The sequence below is a fragment of the Lissotriton vulgaris genome, chromosome 3_1, assembly GCF_964263255.1.
Source record: "Lissotriton vulgaris chromosome 3_1, aLisVul1.2, whole genome shotgun sequence".
Classification (NCBI taxonomy): domain Eukaryota; kingdom Metazoa; phylum Chordata; class Amphibia; order Caudata; family Salamandridae; genus Lissotriton; species Lissotriton vulgaris.
The window spans coordinates 64531582-64557199 of NC_141689.1; the positions used below are offsets into that span (position 1 = coordinate 64531582).

General features: G+C 48.9%; 1 protein-coding gene across 1 annotated transcript in view; it reads left to right on the forward strand.

The window, feature by feature from the left end:
- The window catches only part of LOC147725968 (uncharacterized), a 115817-nt gene that overhangs the window by 23247 nt on the left and 66952 nt on the right, over window positions 1-25618 (forward strand). Inside the window, exon 3 of the mRNA XM_086962840.1 lies at window positions 3522-3726. The gene's annotated coding sequence lies outside the window, so the exon portion shown is untranslated. The remainder of the gene's footprint in view (window positions 1-3521; window positions 3727-25618) is intronic.

Genomic DNA, 25618 nt, shown 5'->3' on the forward strand with positions numbered 1-25618 from the left:
ACTACTCAGGTAGGTTGTAAGGTGTACTGATGCAAATATAAGTGCAATTTTAGGTTTTTGATGCACTTGCTTGAATATACAGGGACTGCTCCAGAAGCACGAAGGTCCTCACAGATGTTGTGTTTGTATGGGTTCACCAGCACTCACACTGACTCTCCCACACACAAATACTCCCCCAAACACACACATCGCTAAAACGTCCCGTCCACATCCAGTGCACCTCATAACACGCTCTATGTGGAAATCCAGGAGTGTCCTCTCTGAGCTGCAGTTGATCCAGAACACCACAGCCCATCCCTTTATGTGGGTTAAGGATACAACGCTTCTCCTGCGCTCCAATAGTTGCCCTAGCATATACAGCCTGTGTTTTGTAATGTAATTTACTTTGCCTTGTACCAAGGGCTGCTTTAGAGCTGTTGGTGCCCTCAGATTCCCTCACGACCACCAGGCAAAATCTCTCCATAGCCCCTCTCATACATGCATTTCATTTCATATAAAGCGCTGGTAGAGGCTGACTTTACTAATAAGAATGTATATCTACCCAACAAACCCTTTTCAGCAACATTAGGAATAAATAATGAAATACTGTGGAGAAAACCAAACCGTCTTAACCTATTTTATGCAGTTTGATTGCAGCTCTTTGATGACAGTTCATAACAGTCACTGTTCTATATGAGAGATGTATCTTATGTACTGAGGTAACAAAAGGATCACCTTGACAAAAGCAATAATCCACTCAGCTATCCACATAAAATACAGATCTGTGATCTGCACTGTAGTGGAAGAGATGTGGCGCAGCGGCCAGGTTGCCTGACTCCGGACCACAGAGTTAACAGATCGATCCCCGGCGGCAGGTTAGCCCGCACCATGTGACTCTGGGTAATTGCTCGCTTAATCTTTCCGATGGCCCCCAGCGCCGGTACACCTTTCCAGAGGTAGCTGTGCGCTTTAGAAGTGGAGAAGTGTGGCTCACTTGTTAGAGGAGGCAGACCTGGAAGCAGAGGTCAGCCCGGGACCAGGGTTCAATTCCCGGCTCGACGGGGTCTTGAGTCCTAAAAATGTCCATGGACTCGACAATTCTTGCTCTGCTGCCTACTTGATTCACGGGTTCACACTCTGCGACTCTGGGCAATAGCTTGCTTAACCTCCACAACGGCCCCTCGCGGCGGGATGCCTAGCTTTCACCTTGCGGAGACCCTGCCGGGGTTATCTCACAGGGAAATACCAAGACAGGTTCCCTAAGCAAGCGCTATATAAATTCCTGTACATTTACAAATGCTGGCATTTACATTTATGGTACACATTCTTTGCAGCAGGCATATTAACCCTAAGCGCTACTTTATATCAAGTCAAAATTGCCCCTAGACAAAACTCTGGTCTCTCTCTCTCTAGCAGGGACATTAATCACAAGAGTTATTCTGACTTTTGTATTGCTGCCTAAAAGCTGGACTCATGAGGAACTCTGCTGAAGGTGTTTTTCAATCTTAAGTTTTTGCTAAATACAGTGCCCCCTCGCCCGAGGCCGGAGCTCCTTCCCCCAGTGCCCAGTGCGGCCGCACCAGTCTCACTGTCCTAAAGCCGGCCCTGCTTGTGCCATAGAGCAGTCTGTTTTGTGATTCCTTATCACTTGAAATTCAGAACTGGTGTCTTACTATTCTGCATCCACATCAAGGGTCCACTGCATGTTGTGTGTGTTCCAAGACTTCACAGTCTTTCAGCGGAAGGGTGGTGTCACGGGTCCTATGGCGGCCATCTTGAAAACCCTGACATTGCTTCCTAGCTGCTCATCATAGGCGGTCATTCCATTTGAGTCCTGGTCCCTTCGCATCTTCCTGCATGTGACGGCTAATCTTCTGCACCTGGCCCTTCTCCTCTTTGTATCTTTTTGTTTGGTTAAAAGCTGCTTTTGTTCAGCACCAAGATCTTATACTTGCCAAATCTGCTTTCATCATCATACATCCTACACCTTGTTACACGTATAAATGTGGAATCTGTGACACTTACAGCGCTGATAAAACTCCTGGTCTCTCACTTATGAAGGCATTTTATCTCTCACTCAAATTCGCACAAATATTGCCATTTTACTACATGCAGGCAAGATCTTTCCACCGCAGCTCTAGCATATTCTGTCACATTTTCCCTGCACTTAATCACCCACACACACAATTATATGCACACACCTAGCCCCTCATCACACATACAACTCAGCTTCTCATATCTCTCTCACACACACACTACTTCTCATCTTAACACCCATGCATTTATAACTTGCATTTTCTCTCTACACACTCTTGGCAACTCAAATGTGTCCGCACACACATGTTGCCTAATCTATCAATACTTACACATGCTGTACACCTCATTGCACACTAATAACCTACATCTATTACATTCACGTGCACTAACTCTCCGCTTAAACAAGCACATATATACGCATGCTGCCTCTGAACCTCATCACACACATACACATTACCTCTTTCCATTGCATACAGAACCTCCTAACTTTGCCTTGCTATTGAGCAGGCTTAGAAACTGAGCAGATTCTGCAGCCACACTCTACATCGGAATCCCAGCCCATTTTCTATGCCGACTCCAAACCCCCCAAAATGCCGCCGTCCGATTCATCCTGAATATCCTGCCAAATACCACATCTCACAATCACCACTGGCACCCAGTCCAGGGAAGATGTAAGTTTAAGCTACACACCCACTCCTACAACGTTCTCCACAATACCGGTCCAGCTTACCTCACCCACTGCCCCAAGTTCCACCAACTCGCCATACACCTTCGATCTGTGCCCGAGGCAATAGCACACCTCCTTCGCATCAAGAGGACGCTCCAACGCATACCTCACACCCGAACGACCTCCAGAAACACCTGAGAAACCCACCCACAGAGTTTAGAAGGACCCTCAAGATATGGTTGTTCCAGACAAAACCCGCATGATCTCCTCCTCCCCCTTAGGCCTACCCTACTCACCGTCTGGATACCCTCGTGGGTGATTAGCCGTGCACTACAACTACACATACTATAACACGGATGTGCCATAAGGGAGCCCTTAGGGCTACTATGTCCTCCTTTCCTCTTTCTGTTAAGAGCTTCTTTCTTTCTTCCTTTCGGCATTACACTTCACTACTTCCTCCTCTATTTTAGTGCCAGTTTCCCTCCCACCTCTTCTTACTTAGTGTTCCTCTTAATCTCTCCTTTTTCAGTGTCAGAAATTCTTGCCTTCTTCTTCTTTGGTCAGATTCTCACCTTCCTCTGTGTCTGGTGTCCTTCTATGCTAAAGCAAGTCAATCCCCTGTTCTGTAAGTGATTCAGCTTGACCGAAAGTAGATTCTTTATTGTCCAAATACCCATTGTCTCTCGCACCTGTGAACCTTTTCATTCAGAAAAAACTCCAATTTCACCTCTTCCGAATTCTGAGTTGCATTTTTTCCAAGATGCTCAGGGTTTCACTGCTCCTCTCTTGAACGTGTGCCTGGGTACTCTCCCTCATCTTTCTCTTCTTTTCTATCAAGGTTTCGTCCTCGTCTGTCATGGTCCTGTGAGAGAAGGTCTCAGTGGAGCACAAGTCCATTGAAGAGTGAATCTACATATTTCTCCTGGCATTGCCTAGCTGGACCATCACCCGTTTCAAGACCTCGAAACAACACACTGCCTCGTCTTTCCTCGGAATAACATTTCTGTCTACGAGAGGCAACCTATAAGGTTTATTTGAATAAGGTAAGATGAGTTAATGAACTACTTATCTTTTGTTAACATTCAAATGAGGTTGTTTGCCCCTCCTTTTTCCTTTCTAAGCCGTACTTGAAAGCCAAGTACTTTGCTCTCCAATGGCAAGATATTCAGATATTCTCCAAAAATAGTTCATTATTTTAGTGCTAAGACACCACAAGCCAGATTCACGAAGGGCCTCCGCACTCGTAGCGGAGGCCCCGCAGTCATGGAGGAGTCTCTGCACTTGTGGCGGAAGCCTCACAGTCATGGGGGTGTCTCTGCACTCGTGGTATAGGCCCCACAGTTATGGGGGAGTCTCTGCACTCTTAATGGAAGCCCCGCAGTCAAGGGGGAGTCTCCACACTTGTTGGAGGCTCCGCAATTAAGGGGGAGTCTCCACACTTGTGGCAGAGGCCCTGCAATCAAGGGGGAATCTCCACACTCGTGGCAGAGGCCCCGCAATCAAGGGGGAGTCTCTGCACTCGTAGTAGAGGCCCCACAGTTATGGGGGAGTCTCTGCACTCTTAATGGAAGCCCCGCAGTCAAGGGGGAGTCTCCACACTTGTTGGAGGCTCCGCAATCAAGGGGTAGTCTCCACACTTGTGGCAGAGGCCCCGCAATCAAGGGGGAATCTCCACACTCGTGGCAGAGGCCCCGCAATCAAGGGGGAGTCTCTGCACTCGTGGCAGAGGCCCCTCAGTCATAAGGGAGTCTCCGCACTCGTAGTGGAGGCCCCGCAGTCAAGGTGGAGTCTCCACACTTGTGGCAGAGGCTCCGCAGTCAAGGGGGAGTCTCTGCACTCGTGGCAGAGGCCCCGCAGTCATGGGGGAGTCACTGCTCTCGTGGTGGAGGCCCCGCAGTCAAGGGGTGGTCTCCACACATGTGGCAGAGGACCGCAGTCAAGGGGGAGTCTCCACATTTGTGGCAGAGGCCCGCAGTCAAGGGGGAGTCTCTGCACTCGTGGCAGAGGCTCCGCAGTCAAGGGGGAGTCTCCAGACTTGTAGTGGAGGCCCCTCAGTCATGGGGGAGTCTCCGCACTCGTAGTGGAGGCCCCACAGTCAAGGGGGAGTCTCCACATTTGTGGCAGAGGCCCCACAGTCAAGGGGGAGTCTCCACATTTGTGGCAGAGGCCCCACAGTCAAGGGGGAGTCTCTGCACTCGTGGCAGAGGCCCCGCAGTCATAGGGGAGTCTCCGCACTTGTGGCAGAGGCCCCGCAGTCAAGGGGTAGTCTGCACACTTGTGGCAGAGGCCCCACAGTCAAGGGGGAGTCTCTGCACTCGTGGCAGAGGCTCCGCAGTCAAGGTGGAGTCTCCACACTCGTACCAGAGGCTCCGCAGTCAAGGGGGAGTCTCCACACTTGTGGCAGAGGCCCTGCAGTCATGGGAGAGTCTCTTGTGGTGGAGGCCCAGTAGTCGTGGGGGAGTCTCTGCTCCTGGTATTGAGACCCCATAGTCATGGGGGAGTCTCGGCACTCGTAGCAGAGGCCCCACAGTCATGTGGGGAGTCTTGGCACTTGTCGCGGAGGTCCCACGGTCGTGGGGGAGTCTCGCACTCTGGGTGGAATCTCCGCAATGAGAGTTCTCACTGTGGATATTTCACCCCGAGTGCTGAGACTCCCCCACGAGTGCAGAGACCCTTTGTGAATCAGTTCCCACATGTTTCAGATTCATCCTTTATAAATCTCAATAGCAAACGTTCTTGGTAACGTCTTGTATTGGTGATTTAAGTTCTGGGGTGAACATTCACCAATATACACCTCTCTACTTAAAGACATCATCCATAAAATATATCCTCAGATCTGGTCTGATGAAAGTACAACGTATGAGTTTAAAAAAAAAAATAAAGAAGGAAACCTTCATATGTTAAGCCCCCAGACATGGAGTTTATCCTTGTCAGACCCAAGCACTAAAACAGATTGGATTCTGGTTGAATTTTATATGGATTTTTTCAATACTGCTCTCTCTAATCCACGGTTAAGTCCGCTTGTGTTGGCATTTGGAAACATCTAGCTGTTTTTAGCCCAGTATCAACATTATTGCCCAATCTGCCAATTTTTAAAAATCATAAAATGTAAAAAATAAACCAAATCCTGATGTGTGACTACTCTCTAATCATTTCATGACTCAGCAGTAGTTCAGAATGGACTGTTCCCATAAGGAGCCGTGCAGTACTGATTTGCATAAGGTGGGCCTCAGGCTAGAGGGGCAGTGTCCAAACAACAATGAGATGAAATGCTACCCAGAGTGATTACCAGTGATTTCGATTATTTGCAAGCAGTCCTGTTGTTGCCTTTTGTGTATTTTATTTAATGCCCTAAGTGGCCAAGGGTATTCCCAGGTAGGGTCCCTGGCTGACTGTACCACAGAATCTAAGCTACACCTCACTGACGAGGCCTATAAAAGCCAACACCGCACTGGGGTTCTCTTCTGGTGGGGGCCTCACCTTGTAGTTTCTGATTGACTGTTCCCAAGAGGAGCAGGGTCATTACTGATATGCAAATGGTAGGTCTATGTCTACAGTAACACAGTTGGGTTAAAAATGATAGGTTGGAGTGCTAGCCAGAGTGATTGACGGTGGTAAACATTCCTCCCATCACAATTTCTGTGATGGCCAAGGGTTGCCTACAAAGAAGGGAAGCTTAGGGCTTTTTTAACAGGTCCAGCATACATGCCTGACAAATGTATCAATACAAAAGGGAATGCAGTTCCTGACTGAATAAAACAGTTTGCACAAGAGAGCAACAGCTCACTTCATATCTAGATGGAGGAGGGGAATTCCTCTTGTTGGATTTAGGATCCTCACACACCCAGCCAACTAGGTGTCTTGCTTCATCATTGGGTCTGCTCTCGTCGGGTCGGCGCTGCAATACCTGAACGGCACCCTTGAAGGGGCTCTTTGGCGTAGATCTTTAATTCCTTGCCGTAGGGTGCAGTGCGTGTGAGGGGCCTAGTGAGTGTAGAAGTAAAGGAAAGTGAGGTTAAAATAGGAGGTGGGGGTCCAGTCAGAAGTATTTTAATGTGAATGGCCCCTTTCCTGATTAAAACGGAGTGTGGCGCACCCCTGTAGTAATGTTACAGGGTACCGCGTTCTAAGGTTAACATGTTTCTCGCCAAACTGTCATTTAGACAGCAATTCTTCAGGACCAGTAGCAAATTTTATTTACACTATCAGTGGTGGTCAATTGTAGTGTAATTGAAAGAGCACAGACAGCACCCTAAATGTGGTACCTGTCAATCTAGAAGGTCAATCGCGTTCGGGTCAGTGGTTCGTGTCCGCGTATTCCAGCATGTGTCGACACTGAAAGAACTAGTGTCGCGTCTTCTCCATGAATTGGCGGAGAACCTACCCCTCAATCTGCTGGAACTGGAAGGTCCCAGACAACGGTCATTTGTTCACTAGGCCATACAATCCAAGTCACACCTCATTGACAAGGCCTAATAAAGCCGGAACCAGTCTGCGGTTGCTTGTGTTCCCTTCTAGAGAGGGCTTTGCCTGGCAGTTCAGGGCGGACTGTCCCGTAGGGAGTAAGGTCAATACTGATTTGCATAAGACAGACCTTTGTCTAGAGTGGCACAGTGGTCAAACAATGATGGGTTAGAACGCTACCACAAGTGTTGCCATTGGTTCAACGTTTTGCAAGCAACACCCCCATCACCTTTTGTGTGAGTAACAGAAGACCTGCACCATGAGGGCATTACACTGCCTAGGGCGCCAATGAGGTGAGGGAGAGTGACACTACTCTTAGGAACAGAGACAAGAGTTGAGAAAGACCTTTGCATCACTGAGCGGGCAGCTATGCGAGCGATACCAGAAGACGGCGCGAGTCTTAGACGTAGTACAACTTTTTAGCTAGCCGTTCGTAACTGTGAACGCAAACACAGTACAAAGCAGAACTCACTCGAGGTTGCCATTATTTGCATTACTGTAAAAACTGGGGCGAAGCTTGGACCCTTCACCAAGCTACACATCGGGGTTGCAGATTTTGTGTGTAAGAGAGCATTGGAAATGTTAACGGTTGCAAAGCCTTATCTGTGCTATCTTCTTGTCTTCTGATGCTGAACTGCTTTTCTTTGTTATATATCAAGGCAAGATATCTCTTATAAAAAGAATGAGACAAAAAGTCATCAGAATGCGCGCCATGAATTCAGTCCCGCTGATTTTGTCTAGGTCACGCGCCCCACTGGTGACAAATCATGCTCTATGCAGGATAAAGAACCCCTAACAATACATATTCAGAACATTGCATGTTTCCCAGCTCTTCATGACTTTGGATAAAGAACCTTTGGGAGGGAGGGGTGTGGGGGTGAGCAAACCAACTAAAGGCCGCTTTATTGAAACAGGTTGACATTTAACAAATTAAAACCTCGGCCACTGCCTTACAAAACTAATCCTCACTAAATATAAAACTTCCTCAAACCCCCAATCACTACCCCCACCCCTAAAACGTCATCAACCCCGCCCCCACCCGTATATTACATCATTATAAAAATACAACCAATGGAAAACCCTGCATAAACATTTCAACTTATCAAATCCCCCAAACCATAAACCAAACTCCCCCGTTTGCCCTCCAACAACTCTTGGCCTCCAACCTATGTAACTACCCCAACAACTTATCCTGTCCGACTCCCCCTGACGATGCCACAACTAAGCAAATGACAACCACAAACTTGCCAAGCCTGGCAAAAATCTAGTAACCCCCGCCACCCAGAAAGCGGGGGGGGGGGAGAAATACACCCCCCCCCCTTTCTGCCCCCCCAACCAGCGCCACAGACTAACAAAATCACACAATAATCTAGCCAGCAAAGTCCCGAATCTTCAAACAACGCGACAAAACCTCTCTCCATTCAAGACAATACAAATCCATGCCCAACATGCCCAACCTGGAAATGTGAACCCCATCGCTACGAAAAAAACTCCACCGTATCATAACGAATGTCACCACGAGTCACTCGGCTATAACCCAAACCTCTACAAAATCTAGAAACTTCAAGGTTAATCTTCTTATGAGCCCTGTCGATTGCTTTTGGCTTGATCGCACCCCTCCAAGACCTCCGTGGAACCAACTCAGTCCACAAGACATAGCAACCTGCCCACTGCTTTTTTAAAAGAGAAAGATCTTTCTTCATCGCCCTCAAAAAACCACACCCTTGACCCCACAAAGATCATTCTCCCCCAAATGAATCACCAACACATCCGGACAGAGACCCCCAACCAACCAAGAATTAAGTGAAGGAATTAACTCCCTCCAAAGCATGCCTCCTTTGCCCTTCCAAATGACATTGAACAAGCGCTCATTAAAACTCAGCAGAGATCCAAAGTAGCTATTGCATGCTTGAACATGTGCCCGCTTCACAAAGGAATGCCCCACAATCCATATGGTCATAGCTGCTGAGCGGGGCCCCGTCACAGAACCTGAAAAGAGAAAAGCAGTATCAAATTTAAGAAAAAGAGGATGACGCAAGCGCCTCCCCCGCTTAATTCCTTACATAGCGCTGAAAACAGTTAGATGACCAACGCCCTAAGCGCATGATGTCCTGCGTAGACCAACCCCCGTCAGTACGGAATGTGCCGCGCTAGGCTTCACCCTCCCTTCTCCTCGGCGCCATTGAGCCGCACTTCGCCCTACCGAGTCCGCCGCTCCGTGTCCTCCCCTAGCCTGAAAAGAAAAAGGCTGGACTGATGTGCCAGGTCCCTTACTACCAAAAACACCAAACTCCACAAACCCACCAGAAACACGCTCACCAGACAAGGCCCCATCACCTGCTCACTGCGCTGAAAATCCGAACTACTGTCCTTAAAATTGACACCACAAGAGGGGGGGGGGAGGCTCACACACCTCATCACAACTACTCCTATCTAACATTGCCTGCCCCACCGCCGATGCTGGACCTAGAACCTGGCCTCTCCTCTCACCACTCTCCTGAAATGCCAAATCCTGAGAACCTCTTCCCTTACCAAACCCCCACCTTAAAACCTGGAACCCCAAAATTGCCCCAACACTGTCCTGTTGAACATACCCCTCGCCACTCCATCCAAACGTAGCCTCACACACACCCTCAGATCATGAAGGAAACACATCAAGGCCCTCCCATGACCTGGCCCTCACACCCTGACTCTGAAATCCTACCCGCAGAGGTGAAACCGTAGCAGCCTTAAAAGCATCCCCAGGGGTATCCTTACCAGAAACCAAAGCATGAGAGGGGGATGGCAAAATTCCTGACCCTGAACCCCCACATTGTAACCCTCACACCCCCCAACCTGTGCCCACTCCCCTTCCCCAACCGACCCACTGTGTACAGACACCACTTCACCCCTATATGAACCTTGTGGAGAAAACAGGGGGCTAAAAGGCGCCTCTGCCCCTCGAGTATCATATGCCCCGCTAATTGCCCTTGCATTCCCTTCATCCACAAACTCAGCGTCATGCCTTAAATGAGAAAAACGGGCCGGCGTATGAAAACCCGCCCCACCTCTTCTCCTGCAGCCAAACCTAATGAAAGCGGCCCATTAGAGGGAGGATCGATTAACTCCTCTCGAGCCTCCCCAGCGCAAACCACAGCTGAAGGCAGAACAAGCGCCGGAGAGACCACCAGGTATGCGGACTCCTCCCCCCCCTCCCGTCAGAATTCCTTGCTCGCTAGCCGCCGAGGCAGAGGCAGAGCGCATCTTGCCTCCGCGCTTTCTCCCTCGCTTCCCCCACTGGGCGGGGGCCGAAACTGCTCTCTTAGGAGCCACCGGGGCCTGAAAAAGCTCCCGCGGCTCCACACACATCGCCGACAGATCACCCGGTGGCCAGACAGGCACCAGCGAACGGCCAGCGTCATCCCCCGGGACACCTGCCTCCAAACACTGCACTTTCAAACCAGGGGCCGCCTTCATCAAGCGAGAGCAGCCCCGTTCACTTACCACATCTGATCTAGAACGCTTAGGGGTCAAGCAGGCCACCACCACCACCGCTACTCCAGCTGAGGCCTGTCGCTGAGGAAGCGACGGCCCAGCCACATCCCGAGCACCAAATCCAGTCTGCCCGCCTTACTAAGGAGCCTGATCGCCTCAAGCACCCTATAGTCTTCCGCTGCCATGACTAAATGAAAACAATATACTGCCAAGAAATTATTCACAAAAAACTCTATCTCACAGCCTCCCGGCCACCAGGTCTGAAGGACTGGGTTTTTCTAAGACCCAGCGGTGCCAGGGATAACACCTAAAACCTTCGTGGGTAACCTGTTCCGGCATACAAATGACAGAAACACGGGACACTTCCTTCGGTGTCAAAGATTCGAGGTTTATTACTGCAGGGAACACAGAAGTCACAGGAAGTACAACATGTGCAAGTTCGAGGAGTCTGCTTCAAATTGTGTCTGTGGATCGCTCTTCTTATACAGTTTTTGAGCATAGGATAACATGGTGCACAAAAGATTACAACCTGGTTCCCATCGTAAAGGTCATAGGGGGTCGCTTTCATGTATTCAGGGCCCGGAACATGATTACAGTAGCATTTGGCAGTTCCCAACTGTAAAAGTACATCTTCCCACCATTAGTACATTCCGTTCGGCTGTAAACGAATCAAGGAAGAGACAGAAACTGGTGCAGAGGAAGACAAGGACAGTGAACAGATCGAAGAGGGTGTAAAAGGGGTGGTATCAGAAAACACGAGTTGCAGGCATCAAAGGGGACGTGCCTAATGAATGCACAACTGAAACAATAGACCGGCACGGCAAGATGAGCCTCGTGCGGGGCCATCTGCCTTACAGTGCCATCCCCCTCATCATAAAGACACCTTCAAAGGAACACGTGTCTTCCGCAAGAGTTTGGGAATCCCAGGGTCGCGAAGCGGACAGCGTCCGTTCGCTGGCTACTTGAGGGCAAGAAACAAAATGGATGCCGTATCTAAGATGGAACCCGTGGGTTCAGATGAAGAAACCCACAAAACAAACGAACGGTTTAGGCTAGCACAGCGAAAACGCGTACACCCACTAAACTCGTCATTTGCGGTTCATAGATACCAGACTCGACCATATTCGTGCGAGTCGAAAACACCACTTACAATTGTCACGGAACCTCAGACGCTCCTTTTGCCCTCATGTAGGCAAGCAATAGTCGGAATCAGAATCGATCTCGATATTCATCAGACCATTTAGATGCTGTTGCAACATAATTCTATCCATCAGAGTTCCTTTGGTAACAGGCGGCTGCCTTATACACGTCGTATTGTATTGTTTTGTATTGTGATTTGTAAAGCGTGATTGCTGCCCCAATGGGCGTCCAAGCGCTGAGGCATAAAAAACAGAACTGATGAGTGATGGAGACGAGTTTAGATGGATCTAGTGAACAAGTAAGTTTTCAGTTGCTTTCGGAATGAGAGTAAGTTGGGATTGGACCTGATTTGTAGCGGGAGTGTGTTCCACATCTTCGCAGCGTTTAAGGAGAACATCCTTCCTCCGGTCCTGGCTCTCCGCACTCTTGGGACTACGGCTAGAAAAGCTTCCGTAGATCGGAGGTTTCTGTTAGGATGGTATTGAGTGACCAGTTTGTTGAGGATTCTTGGGCCAGACCCCCAGAAAGCTCGATGGGCGATGCCTAGTGCCTTAAAAGCCACTCTCTGCTTTACTGGGAGCCAATGTAGGGCGACCAGGGCTGGTATTGCGGACTGCGTCTTTGGAATCTGCAGCAACGTGCGGGCGGCGCAGTTTTGGACGACCTGCAGTTTTCGCATGGACAGCTCTGGGGCCCCCACATACAGAGTGTTATTTGAGTCCAGCCGGGACTGGATCAGGCCTTGAACTGCCACTTGTTTTGCTTCCATTGGGAGGAGGGGGAGGACCTTCCTTAGTGTTCTAAGTAAGCCAAAACAGATGGCGGAAAGTTTAGTGGCCTGGGTGGAGAAGGAGAGGTTTTTATCCAGCCACACTCCCAGGCTTTTTACACTCTCTTTGGGGATGGGAGGTGTACCCAAACATCCAGGCCACATGGAAGGGAGTAAAGTGGGTGAAACAGCCTAGGAGCATGAGCTCCGTTTTATCTCCATTCAGATTTAATGAAGAGCCTGTCATCCACTTTTTTATATCCTCTAGGCAGTTCATCAGGTTTCCTGAGGTGTGGCCGGTGCTTTCCTGCGTCAGTGAAACCACTAGCTGGGTATCGTCGGCATATGATACAATTTTTATGCCTGATGGTTCGACGAGCCCAGCCAATGGTTTCATATAGACATTGAAGAGCACAGGGCTCAGAGAGGAGCCCTGTGGTACTCCACAGTCTAGGGGTTTTCTGACTGATGTTATGTCCCCATCAGAGATCTGGAAGGATCTGTTATGCAGGAATGATTCCAGCCATTTTAGAGCGTCGCCTCCGATGTTATGCAGACGGTTCAGCAGAGTGGCATGTGTCGAAGGCTGCACTTAGATCAAGGAGGATCACTGCCACTGATCCCCCTTGATCCAGTATCCTTCGAGACTCTTCGACGACTGCCAGCAAAGCAGTTTCAGTACCATGTTTTGGCCTGAAACCTGTCTGGGTTGGGTCCAGGAGTGCATGGCTTTCCAGAAATTGTGTCAACTGGGTATTTATGTGTTTCTCTAGCACTTTACTTACCCAGGGAAGTAATGAAATTGGTCGGTAGCTAGAGTGATCTTCTGGATTGAGGGTGGGTTTCTTTAGCAGAGCCCGTACCATGGCTCTCTTCCACCCAGTTGGTACTGAGCAGGAGGAAATGGATGAGTTGAGGAGCTCTAGCACCACTGGAAAGATGGCTTGGCCTGCCTGGAGCAGTATTTCTGGTGGGGCAGGGTCGAGGGGAGACCCCGATTTGACTTGGGCTGACAGTTGTTGCAGTGTCTCCAAGTTTAGTGGGGAAAAATGATCCAGCATAGGTTGTCCTTGCAGGGGGGAATTATTCAGGGGCTTTGATTAATTGAATTGTTGGCTGTTACCGGGAAAGCAGAGTAGATCTGCGTGATTTTATTATGGAAAAAGTCTGCAAGTTCATTGCATTGCTCTAGCGATTTCGGGACTGGGGGGGCAGTATTGACAGTAATGCATTTTTTGACCAGATGAAAGATCTCCTTGGGTTTTGATTTTGCTGCCATTATTTGGTCTGCAAAATAGGCGGACTGAGCTGTTCTCACCCCATTTCTGTAGGCCTTAATAGCTTCTTTGTAGTGTTTTTTGTTTTCTGGAAGGAAATCTATTCTCCAGGCTCTCTTTTTTCCTGCAGAGGCGTTTCAGGTCTCTCAGGGAATCTGAAAACCAGGGAGCAGACTTGTGTACTCTCTTAGGAGCGGATTTCCGTAGAGGAAGGATCGTGTCCAGTGATTTCCTGATCCAACCCTCATAGTTGTTATTTGCTTGGTTGGGGTTAGTACAGGGAGGTGGACGGGATTCTTCAAGGATAGTTGTCCATGACTCTATGGAAAGTTTTTTCCAATTCCTCCTAGTTATAGGGCGGGGAGGCAAAGAGGGAAGTTTGATGGTAGACCAGGTAAATGGGATGAGAAAATGGTCTGTCCATGGGAGGCGAGTGGGTTGCCCGACCGTTAGTCCGGTGCAGTTACTAAAAATTGGGTCAAGCAGGTTTCCCTTTTCATGGGTGGGGGACCTAACCAACTGAGTCAATTGCAGAGCTGCCAGGTCCTCTGTTAGTTCCCTAGCAACAAGGTCTGTGGGGGAGTCAAAATGGAAGTTAAAATCTCCTAGAACTGTATAGTTAGCCGGGGTTAGAAGCCGATTCGCGATGATATCTGGTAGAGACCTAATGAACAGTTTTCCTGAATCTGGGGGGCGGTATATCAGGGTACCAGAAAGGGAGCTGTTCGCAGAGAAGTCTATTCTGAATGCAATGCTTTCGCATTCGGGAATAGCTTCGGACGAAATACGGCAGCAGTATTTCTCTTTTAGAATAATAGCCAGGCCTCCCCCTCTTCCCTTGGTCCGGTCCATTCTATGGATTTGGAACCCAGGGGGAAGGGCAGTGACTATGTCTGGCTCTTACTGGGGCGTGAGCCATGTCTCCGTCAAGAAGATATTTACAACAAGGGGTGGTGAGGGACAGAGTCTCTGAATTAAGCAGAAAGCTCTCACCCAGTCAAGAGATCAGGGCTAGATCCAACACCGTTTTTTAGCTCACTGCACCATCCCAGTTTCAGAACCTGGCTGTATGCAAATTAGTCTGTTCCTGTCCCAGTGCATGATGGGAACAGGGCAAACCAAACTACAAAAGCCAATTCTTACACTGGGAAGGAAACAAGCTCCCGGGGACCGGTTTCTGGCATTACAGCCGTCTTCGGCCCGGTTTGCTTGAATCCTGATGGTGCAATGAGCAAGGGTCTCACATCTGAGAATACCCTTCCACACTTAGGGTGGACAAAAATATTTACAACAAGGGGTGGTGAGGGACAGAGTCTCTGAATTAAGCAGAAAGCTCTCACCCAGTCAAGAGATCAGGGCTAGATCCAACACCGATTTAAGCAAGCCGGGCCGAAGAGCGCTGAAATGCCAGAAACCGGTCCCCGGAAGCTTGTTTCCTTCCCAGTATAAGAATTGGCTTGGTAGTTTGGTCTGCCCTGTTCCCATGATGCACTGGGCCAGGGACAGACTGATTTGCATATAGCCAGGTTCTGAGCTGGGATGGGGCAGTGAGATAAATAACGGTGATGGATCAAGCCCTGATCTTTGGACTGGGTAAGAGTGGTCTGTTTAACTCAGACACTCTGTTCATCACCACCCCCTTTTCTAAATCATTTTTGGCCACCATAGGTGTGGCAGGGTATACTCAGACATGAGTCCCTTTCTCACTGCTCCATCAGGATTCAAGCAAGCCGGGCCGAAGAAGGCTGAAATGCCAGAAACCGGTCCCCGGTAGCTTGTCTCCTTTCTGGTGAAGAATTGGCTTGGTAGTTTAGTCTGCCCTGTTCCCATAATGCACTGGGCCAGGGACAGACTGATTTGCATATAGCCAGGTTCTGAGCTGGGATGGGGCAGTGAGATAAATAACGGTGATGGATCAAGCCCTGATCTTTGGACTGGGTAAGAGTGGTCTGTTTAACTCAGACACTCTGTTCATCACCACCCCCTTTTCTAAATCGTTTTTGGCCACTATAGGTGTGGCAGGGTATACTCAGACATGAGTCCCTTTCTCACTGCTCCATCAGGATTCAAGCAAGCCGGGCCGAAGAAGGCTGAAATGCCAGAAACCGGTCCCCGGTAGCTTGTCTCCTTTCTGGTGAAGAATTGGCTTGGTAGTTTAGTCTGCCCTGTTCCCATGATGCACTGGGCCAGGGACAGACTGATTTGCATATAGCCAGGTTCTGAGCTGGGATGGGGCAGTGAGATAAATAACGGTGATGGATCAAGCCCTGATCTTTGGAGTGGGTAAGAGTGGTCTGTTTAACTCAGACACTCTGTTCATCACCACCCCCTTTTCTAAATCCGTCAAGAAGATGGCATCCGGGTTGTGATTCTCTAAGAGTAGGCATATCTGTGTGCTATGCCGAGGAAGAGATCAGCAGTTTAACAGGTACATCTGGTGGTCCTGTGGCGTGGCTGGCGCCTCACTGGTGTCAAAGGAGTGTTTGGAGCCAGGGCATTGAATAGGGAGGTCGGCTGGAGGGAGGGAGTGCGAGCATTGCGCCATAATAGGAGGTCTTATCTTTTTTAAGGCGGCTGGGCTGTATGTCCTGACCTGGATGGTGTGGGGAGCAGGGGTTGTGGCCCCTGGCCCCTTCAGGGCGCAGACGGGCTTGCCTTTGGCGCGCCTTCGGCGCACCGCCGGCGCGCCCGCTGCGCCCGTCTGCTGCGCCTCCGGAAACAGCACATTCTTAAATGAGGGGGAAGTGGGGGGGTGTGGCCTAACTCGGTGGGCGTGTCCCTGTGTTTCCACGGCGGCTGTCCTCAACCCTCCTCAGCGCCTAGCTCAGCTGCGCGAGGGGTTCGATTGTCAGGGGGCAGTGGTTAGGCTTTAGGGGAGTACAGTTCTGACACACTCAACAGTTTTAAAAACAACCTTTCAAAAATGAGGAGCCAACAGTATTCACACACACAGTAATAACAAGTAGTTTTAAAAAATAGCGTATCCCTGCTCTCGGCTTCCGCCTCAAGAGCTCTATCTTTTATCAAGCGCTGATCGGAGAGCGCGCGCTTTTATAGCGAGGGTAAAGGGGGGCCTGGCCTAACTCGGTGGGCGTGTCCCTGTGTTTCCACGGCGGCTGTCCTCAACCCTCCTCAGCGCCTAGCTCAGCTGCGCGAGGGGTTCGATTGTCAGGGGGCAGTGGTTAGGCTTTAGGGGAGTACAGTTCTGACACACTCAACAGTTTTAAAAACAACCTTTTAAAAATGAGGAGCCAACAGTATTCACACACACAGTAATAACAAGTAGTTTTAAAAAATAGCGTATCCCTGCTCTCGGCTTCCGCCTCAAGAGCTCTATCTTTTATCAAGCGCTGATCGGAGAGCGCGCGCTTTTATAGCGAGGGTAACGGGGGCGTGGCCTAACTCGGTGGGCGTGTCCCTGTGTTTCCACGGCGGCTGTCCTCAACCCTCCTCAGCGCCTAGCTCAGCTGCGCGAGGGGTTCGATTGTCAGGGGGCAGTGGTTAGGCTTTAGGGGAGTACAGTTCTGACACACTCAACAGTTTTAAAAACAACCTTTTAAAAATGAGGAGCCAACAGTATTCACACACACAGTAATAACAAGTAGTTTTAAAAAATAGCGTATCCCTGCTCTCGGCTTCCGCCTCAAGAGCAGAGGCCACATAAGGCAGGACCACACTGCACACAAAGACAACACGTGAACAGAAATGCTACAACCACCCCAATGATCATCAGAATCTTCCAACCCCAAGTCGACATTAGGCCCCAAAACCACCCGAGTAGCGTCCAATCCCCTACGTCCACGTGTATGGACTCAGAGATCTTATGCAACTTCGAGATGGCTTGATAGACAGTCGGAGCGTTGTCTGGAATGAATATACAACAACTCGAATGGATCACCTTACATACTCCACCTCGATCTGCTAAAACAACGTCTAAAACCATACGATTTTGTAACGTCATAAGCCTATCCGCCTGAAGCTCTGCTGTGATATTGCCAAGGGCACTGGCAGTGATGTTAGCTGTCAATTCCACCACTCGAGTCAACTGTCTCAGGTTCCTACTATTGATCATAGGCCCCCAAAACGGCAAGAAACCCTTGACCGGCAGTGTCCTCTTTGCTAATCACGCCTCTCACAACTCTGGTCTTGTGATAATCGGAGGCGACTGTAAAAGTCGGTGGCAACAAGTTTGCAATATAACAGGTGCCCGCGAAGTCAAGGGGCAACCATGTATATGCACGGTCGTAACAGACAAAGTACGTACCCTTGGCAGTCAGGAGGACAGGGGAAGAGAGCATTGGTAAAACATACGTCTCAGAGCAAGCACTCTCCCCGAGGTGAGCTCTCGGGCTTCGGCCACGGCCTTTTAGACAGAAATTACCAAGGTGGGGTACGATCCATATTGGAGATGAACTTTTGAGCGGTCTTTCGCCCACGAGCGCACTATACTCAACCTCACTCAGATCCCTATAGGCTTGCACCTCTTCCTCTGGGATGAGCGATGGTTCATAGATATCCCTATCTAAATCAGCAATCGCTATTGCCAAAGGCTTATGGTACGGACCGGGACCAAAGTGTGGAGAACGTGGCTCTCGATTGGGGTAAGAATCTAGTGCGCTTCGAAACATTGTTTGGAATGCTCAAGCTGAACCCTGGGAACTGTAAGGAAGGACCAAGTACGGAATTCCCTTATCGGTGGTATGTGGCATTAACCCACACACCCAACAATTGGTAGTATTCATCACCAACTGATGCTGATGAAGGAGCTGAACGAAGGAATTGTTCATGAATTCCGCACGTCTAACCTGTTCGTGTTGGGGTAAGATGTGGAAGGAATGAGGAGAGATAGTGGAGGTAGGCTTAGGTTCAGAAGAAGGGGTAGGTGAGGCAGAAGGCAACAATGACTGTATCATGTAATACACCCCACCCACCAATAACGAAGAAACCGTTAGGAATAGAAGGAACACCTGAAACATGAAGCATTTTGTACGCGCAATTCTACGCAATTCGAATCTTTGGGCCTGCGCCTTTTTCAATTCCGACAGCTTCGAGAAAGCCATCCTCTAAAACCGTCCGCAACGTTCTTGACGCACTTCGTTCTGTGTAGCAGTAGTCAATCCCCAGGAGTTCCTAGGAATCGACGGTCTCTGACCTAGTGTCAAGACCTACTAACCAGAAGGAAGTACCCGCGCGGCCCTACGGTCTACCCGGATGTAAGGTATTTTAATCAACAATATATATATATATATATACAAAATCTCTTAGCTGTGGAAACAAAAACACATGCGTAGAAAAAAACTCAAAATTTACAAAATTACAATTATGCAAGTGTGTTCAGACTGGATAGTGGTAATGGGGTTACGTGGATGTCAGGGGAGAAAGCAAAGATATTTGTTTATTAGTCTCTGGTATTGGAGCGAAGAAAATATCGGCTTCTCCCAGGACGAGTCTGTTCGTCAAACAATTGGTCCGATGATGAAACAGAATTCTGTTGACCAGACAATTGTTCAGATCTTGAGTTCTGTGATGACAAATGTTCAACAATATCGTTCTGCTGCACTGAGGTATCTCCGACAGGCTGAGCGTCGCTGAATGGAACAAAGTTCGGTACGGTCTCAACTTCAGACGAGGCGATGCCCTTCCTTACCCACGAGTCCGCTGGGAAAGGTATAGGTACCTTTTTGGTATGGGTGGCATGCACCCAATGCTTGCGCCCCTCCAAACGAACAGCAGTTCTCGTGGCAAGGAGCACCTGGTAGGGTCCGGTGAAACGAGGCTCAAGATTGCGCTTTCGGCCAAAATTCCTCGTCACCACCCAATCTCCGGGCTGGAGCTGGTGGCCTGGACCCTCCGTCTGCGTCGGCAGTGCTTCAAAGACCTGTTGGTGAATTAACCTCAGTTTAGCAGTCAGATCATGAAGATAATCGATCAACATTGGATATTCAAGATCAGAGAACACACTGGGTCTAGGGACCCCCCAAACATTGGCAGGGCGGCCGAACACAATCTCATAGGGGCTGAGCCCTACTCGGGAGTGTACAGTCGCCCTGGTTGACAGAAGAGCTAAGGGCAAAGCGTCGGGCCACGAGAGACCAGTCGTAGCCTGAATCTTCGCTAGTTTCAATTTAAGGGTGCCATTATACCCTTCAACCAAACCTGCTGACTGGGGATGATTGGCGCTGTGGAATTTCTGTGTAATTCCAAGGCCCTTGCACACATTCTTCATCACACTCCCTACAAACTCACTTCCGTTATCAGACCATACAATCCGTGGCATTCCATACCGGGGGAAGTATTCCTTCAGTAGGATTTTTGCAGTGGACAGGTCAGTATTGTCTTTCAGAGGGTAGGCTTCAATCCATCGGGAGACCGGCAAACCACAACTAAAACGTACTTTAGATTATTGCATCGCTCCATATGGATGAAGTCTAACTGAATCACCTCAAAGGGACATGAAGGAGGAGCAAAATGGCCAGGGGGTGTAGGAGTTCCCTTACCAGGATTGTACATCATACATATCATACAATTCTTAACCAATCTCTCAGCACACTTAGCGACACCATCATTCTTCCATTCAGGGGACAACAACTTGCAGATACCTTTCGCACTAATATGTGCCAAGCCGTGTGCCATCGTCACAACAGCTAGCACATACGCATCCGGCAACATCCACCTCTTATTTTCCGACAAATCGATCCAACAGCCATTCGCATCCAACTTTCCCGTACTCTCTTTCCACTTCGTCTTTTCAGACTCGGTGGCCTCGTTCTGAATCGCTTTCACACTCTCGATAGTGTCCTCACACATACCAGTTTCTGCAGGCCACCTTACCGAACTCGTCACATACATTCTAGTGCTAAGGTTCCTGGCAGTCTCCTTAGCAATCTCATCAGCGAACGCATTGCCACGACCAACATCATCCGTCACCTTACGGTGTGCACTACATTTGATAATCGCCACCTGCTCGGGCAATGTAAGTGCATCCAAAAGATCATTCACAAGCTGTCCATGCTGAATCTTTGTACCATGCGACATCATGAAACCTCTCTCTGTCCACAAACGTCCAAAACTGTGAGCAACACCAAATGCATACTGGCTGTCCGTAAACACATTCACCCGTTTCCCTTTCGACAACACACACGCTCTAGTCAAGGCAATCAGCTCTGCCGCCTGTGCAGAATTCTGATTCAATCTCGCAGTCTCCACAACCGTACTCAACGTCACCACAGCATACGCAGTCGTCACATCACCATTCGGCAACTTAAAACACGACCCATCCACATACAAGGTACCATCGGGGTCTTCCAATGGAGTATTTTTCAAGTCCACACGACCTTTTGTTTCCTCCTCAGTTCGTAAGTAGCAGTCGTGAGGTGCTACCTCGTCTGATTCCATACTAATTGGCAACAAAGTCGCCGGGTTCAGGACATTACAGCGTTTTATTTGAATGTGACTTGCCAAAAGCATCAGCTCATACCCAGACAACCTTGCACTCGTCAGGTGTTGGGTTTTCGTACGATTCAAGAGAGTGTCAACTCCATGCGGAACCATCACCGTAAGCATATTATCCATGACCAATCCTGCCGATTGTCGAATGGACACCGCAGCTGCCGCTGTTGCTCTCAAACAACTCGGCAATGCTCTAGCTACTGGGTCCAAGGTCGAGGAAAAATATGCACATGGACGCTGCTTACCACCGAATTGTTGCGTCAAGACACTCAACGCACAACCTTCCCTCTCGTGAACGTATAGTGTAAACGGCTTACTGTAGTCAGGGGTACCTAACACAGGGGCCGAACACAACGCATCACGTAATTCAGAAAAACTTTTCTGACATTCTTCCGTCCATGGTAAAGGAGTTGGAACATCCTTGAACGTAAGAGCCACCAATGGTTTCGCTAGCAATGAAAAATTTGGAATCCATTGCCTGCAGTATGACGTAATACCTAAAAAGGCACGCACATCTCTCTGAGTTGTTGGCACAGTCATTCGAGCAATCGCTGCAATTCTCTCTGGGGTCAACCTTCTCCCCTCCTTTGACAATAAGTGACCTAGATAGGTTACTTCTTGGCAACAATATTGCAGTTTAGAAGGTGACACCTTGTGATGTAAGTCACAGAGATGCTGCAACAACGACTCCGTAGCAATTTTGCAAATATCCTGAGTGTCCGCAGCCACCAATAAGTCATCGACATATTGGATCAAGGCCGCACCGGCCGGCAACACAAACGCATCAAGTTGGCTCTTCAAGGCTTGGCTGTATATCGATGGACTTTCACAGTAGCCCTGAGGAGCGCGTTTAAACCTAAAGCTGCGGCCACCTAGAGAGAAACCGAAAAGGTCCCTACTCTCCTCAGCAATCGGAATGCTGTAGAAAGCATTCTTCAGATCGATCACTGAGAACCAAGATGCAAAGGCTGGAATCAGAGTCAGTAGAGCCGTTATGTCGGGCACCACAGGGAACTGAGGAATCACAATTTTATTTCACCTCCCGTAAATCGATGACAAAACGATAAACAGGAGGCTTTGATGGATCAGTGCGTTTCAGAATGGGCAACACAGGGCTATTGCACACGTTTCCCCGAGTCTCCTCGATAACATCTTTTTCGATCAGATCGTAGATGATCGCCAACAGCGCTCGCTCACCATCAAGGGAGATACGATACTGGGGAATACGTGGCAAACGCACATTAGATTTCAAGTGAACAACATAAGGGGAGATGTCAAGCAGGCCCACGTCATTGGGACCTGTAGCCCACAAAGATGCAGGAAGAGAACTCAATTCCGGTGGAAGCTTGTCGATGGACAAGTACATAGGAGAGATAACTTTCTCACCCAATGTAAGCTTCACTCCCGCAGGAGAACAATACAAAGTCGCACACAGACGTTTTAGCAAATCCAGGCCCAGAAGATTTTCACCACAACCAGTAGTCAAAATCAAGGGAGCTTTCAGCTCACGAGGCCCAATTGCAAGGGGCAAAGGGCGCGAAACCGGATTGCTAACAGGGGTGCCAGAGAATCCAACGGAAACATTTGTTAAGCCAGACAAAGGTGCGCCAGGGAGTTTCGAATGCATGATGGAACTTTTCGCTGCACCAGTGTCCAACAGAAAAGGCTCAACTATGCCCGAGGTGGCAACTGCGGCGTAAGGCCCTCTCTGATCAACCGGAACTGATACTACTCCCTCTCCTTGTCTATGGCTGTCCTAGTAATTACCGTCATCAGTGCCCTGATCGACGTAATAATCGTCCACATTGTACTGTGCAGATCTGCCTTGCGATGATCCACGTTGATCGAAACAATTATTAGAATCAGAAGAATTATTAGAACGATCATTTTGAGCACCGCGACCTCTACCACGCGAGGCCTGTTGAGGACCACTACGACCTCCTCTAGATAAATTACCACTATTTCGATCACGCAAAACCGGACAATCGAATTTCAAATGACCCTCTCCCCTACAATAGGCACACTGATTGTACCCCAACGTAGATCTCTGCGAAGAGGAGTCATTTCGTGATTGCAACCTATTCGACTGAGACTGCGATCGATTCCGCTGTTGCGAATCATTCTGATTCGAACGTGGAGGATACGCTTGTTGCAACAACACTTTCGTTTTGAGCTCTTTCGTCTTTTTGTCGGCACGATCATTTTCCTCTTTCTCTCTATTCTCATAATATTGGGCCGTAGCCAATATCTGAGCAGAAGTGGAAACGGCCCACGCACTCTCTGAATTCCTTAATTTGATGCTTAAGTCCGGTAACAAATTCGACACAAACTTGTCAACAAACAATCTCTGACCTCCCTCGGTACCCATATCTTGACCACTATGATCAATGAATGCCTCCTCGAATCTCATAAAGAAATCAGAGACACTCTCATCCTTCTTTTGTTTGCAAGCGGACAATTTGTCCCAATTTACTTTCATGGCTGGCATAAGCGTTTTCATAAGAGTGATTATTCTCTGGGGGAGATTGGCAATCAACTGTTCGGGCTTAGCCCCACCAACTTGCAAGGCATCCGCGGCAAGAAGTGCAGCCCAGTCACCACCTAATTCTGCTGCATGATCTTCCTGACGAATCTTTGCCCATACCGGTTGCGGTACGACATTTCCGAACAGCATATCGATGTCGGCAAGATTCATTATCGTAGCATCCACTAGCTGAGACAATTCTTTATAATACCCTGCATGATTTTTGCGAGGGTCAGGCAAAGTCTGCTTGACCTGCAAAACTTCAGATCGTTTCCACGGAAGATGTATCCACACTCTCTGGAAATGTGGCGGAACAATAGGAACAGCCTGTGCATCACCAGGCATCCATACTGGTGGAACTTCGCGCATGGGATACTGACCAGGCGCTGCTATCGGTTCGTCAGTTTCATCTGTGAACAACGCTCGAGGCATTATAGCGGGGCGAAAAGATAGCAACTGCTCGACAGCACGTCGAACATTGCTACCCACCATTATTCCGCTCGCAAACTGAAGCTGAAGATTAGTTAGAGCAGCCAGTACATCGTCAGTCGCATCAGCTGATATCTGATCACGTAAAAGCTTGCACATTTCCTCAAACACGAACCTCTGTGTCGGTTCATTGAATTGAGAAAACGTATCAATCACCACACGTGGAGGATTCCTAAGGGGGTATCTAATCCAATTTGTCGCCATATTATATAGCCAGTCACGTTCCCTACTACCAGGAAGCTGACTATGTCTTTGGGGAGCATCAGAACCAGCGGACCTAAGAATCGGTCCAAGAGAAGTGAAGAAGTTAGCAGCAACAGAAGGGACACGACGATGAGAAGACGGGGTAGAAGAGTAACACAACGGGGTAACAAGAGAAGTGTCAGGAACAGAAGGGACAGCAGGAGTAACCAAAACAGTAGAAGTAGCGAGAACAGGAGTATGAGGAAGTATAGACGGGGGAGCAGTAGGGACAGGAACAGGCAGAGGAGCAGGAACAGCTTGAGGAACAGGAACAGGAACAGGAGCGGGTTGAGGAACAGGAGGAACCACAGGAACTGCGGTATCCTGCGCATACGGAGGTGGTGACTTCAATAGATAGGACAACAAGGGGTCCTCTACTACCTCCTCTCCCTGCTTATCCGTACCCGTCGGTAAAACGGGGTAACACTTATCCACAGTCATACGCTGCATTCTATCAAAAACTTCCTTTTCCTCCTTATCTCGCTGAAACTGCTCTGCATTTCTTACCGTTGTAACGATCCCTTCTCTCTTATTACGTTTAAGCTGCTTGATTTCTTTCTGCTTGGCTTCCTTACGCCACAACCGAAAGGAATCAAACATGGCCGGCCTTGCTTTTCTTCGGAACAAGTTAGCTTCAAGATTATCTAGAATTGGAGCCTCAAAACTACCATGAGGTGGCCAACTGAGGACACCGTCTTTTTTAGTGTAACGAACCCAACACTCATTGAATGCAATTGGACCCAAACCATGTCGACTGTACAATTCGTAAGTAGGAGTTCCAACCGGAGGTATCGGACACGAGTCCTCCAGTCGGGAATCCGCACCACAACCTCTGAAGCAACTGAACAAAGTACTACGGCCAGGCATCGTGCACACTAATCGAGTTTCACAAACGTCAAGGGTTATAGGATTACAATGTCCCTGCAAAGAGCAAAAACCCTCGGTTTTTGGCGACTGCAGACGTCAAATAGCACAACAAAGAACAAAATACCAAGAACCACAAATGCAATGGAACCATGCAACAACTAAGCACCCACAACAACAAAGGACTCTGGGAGCGACCCACAAATACTTAACTCAAAGATCAATGGCGTCACCAGGAAGGC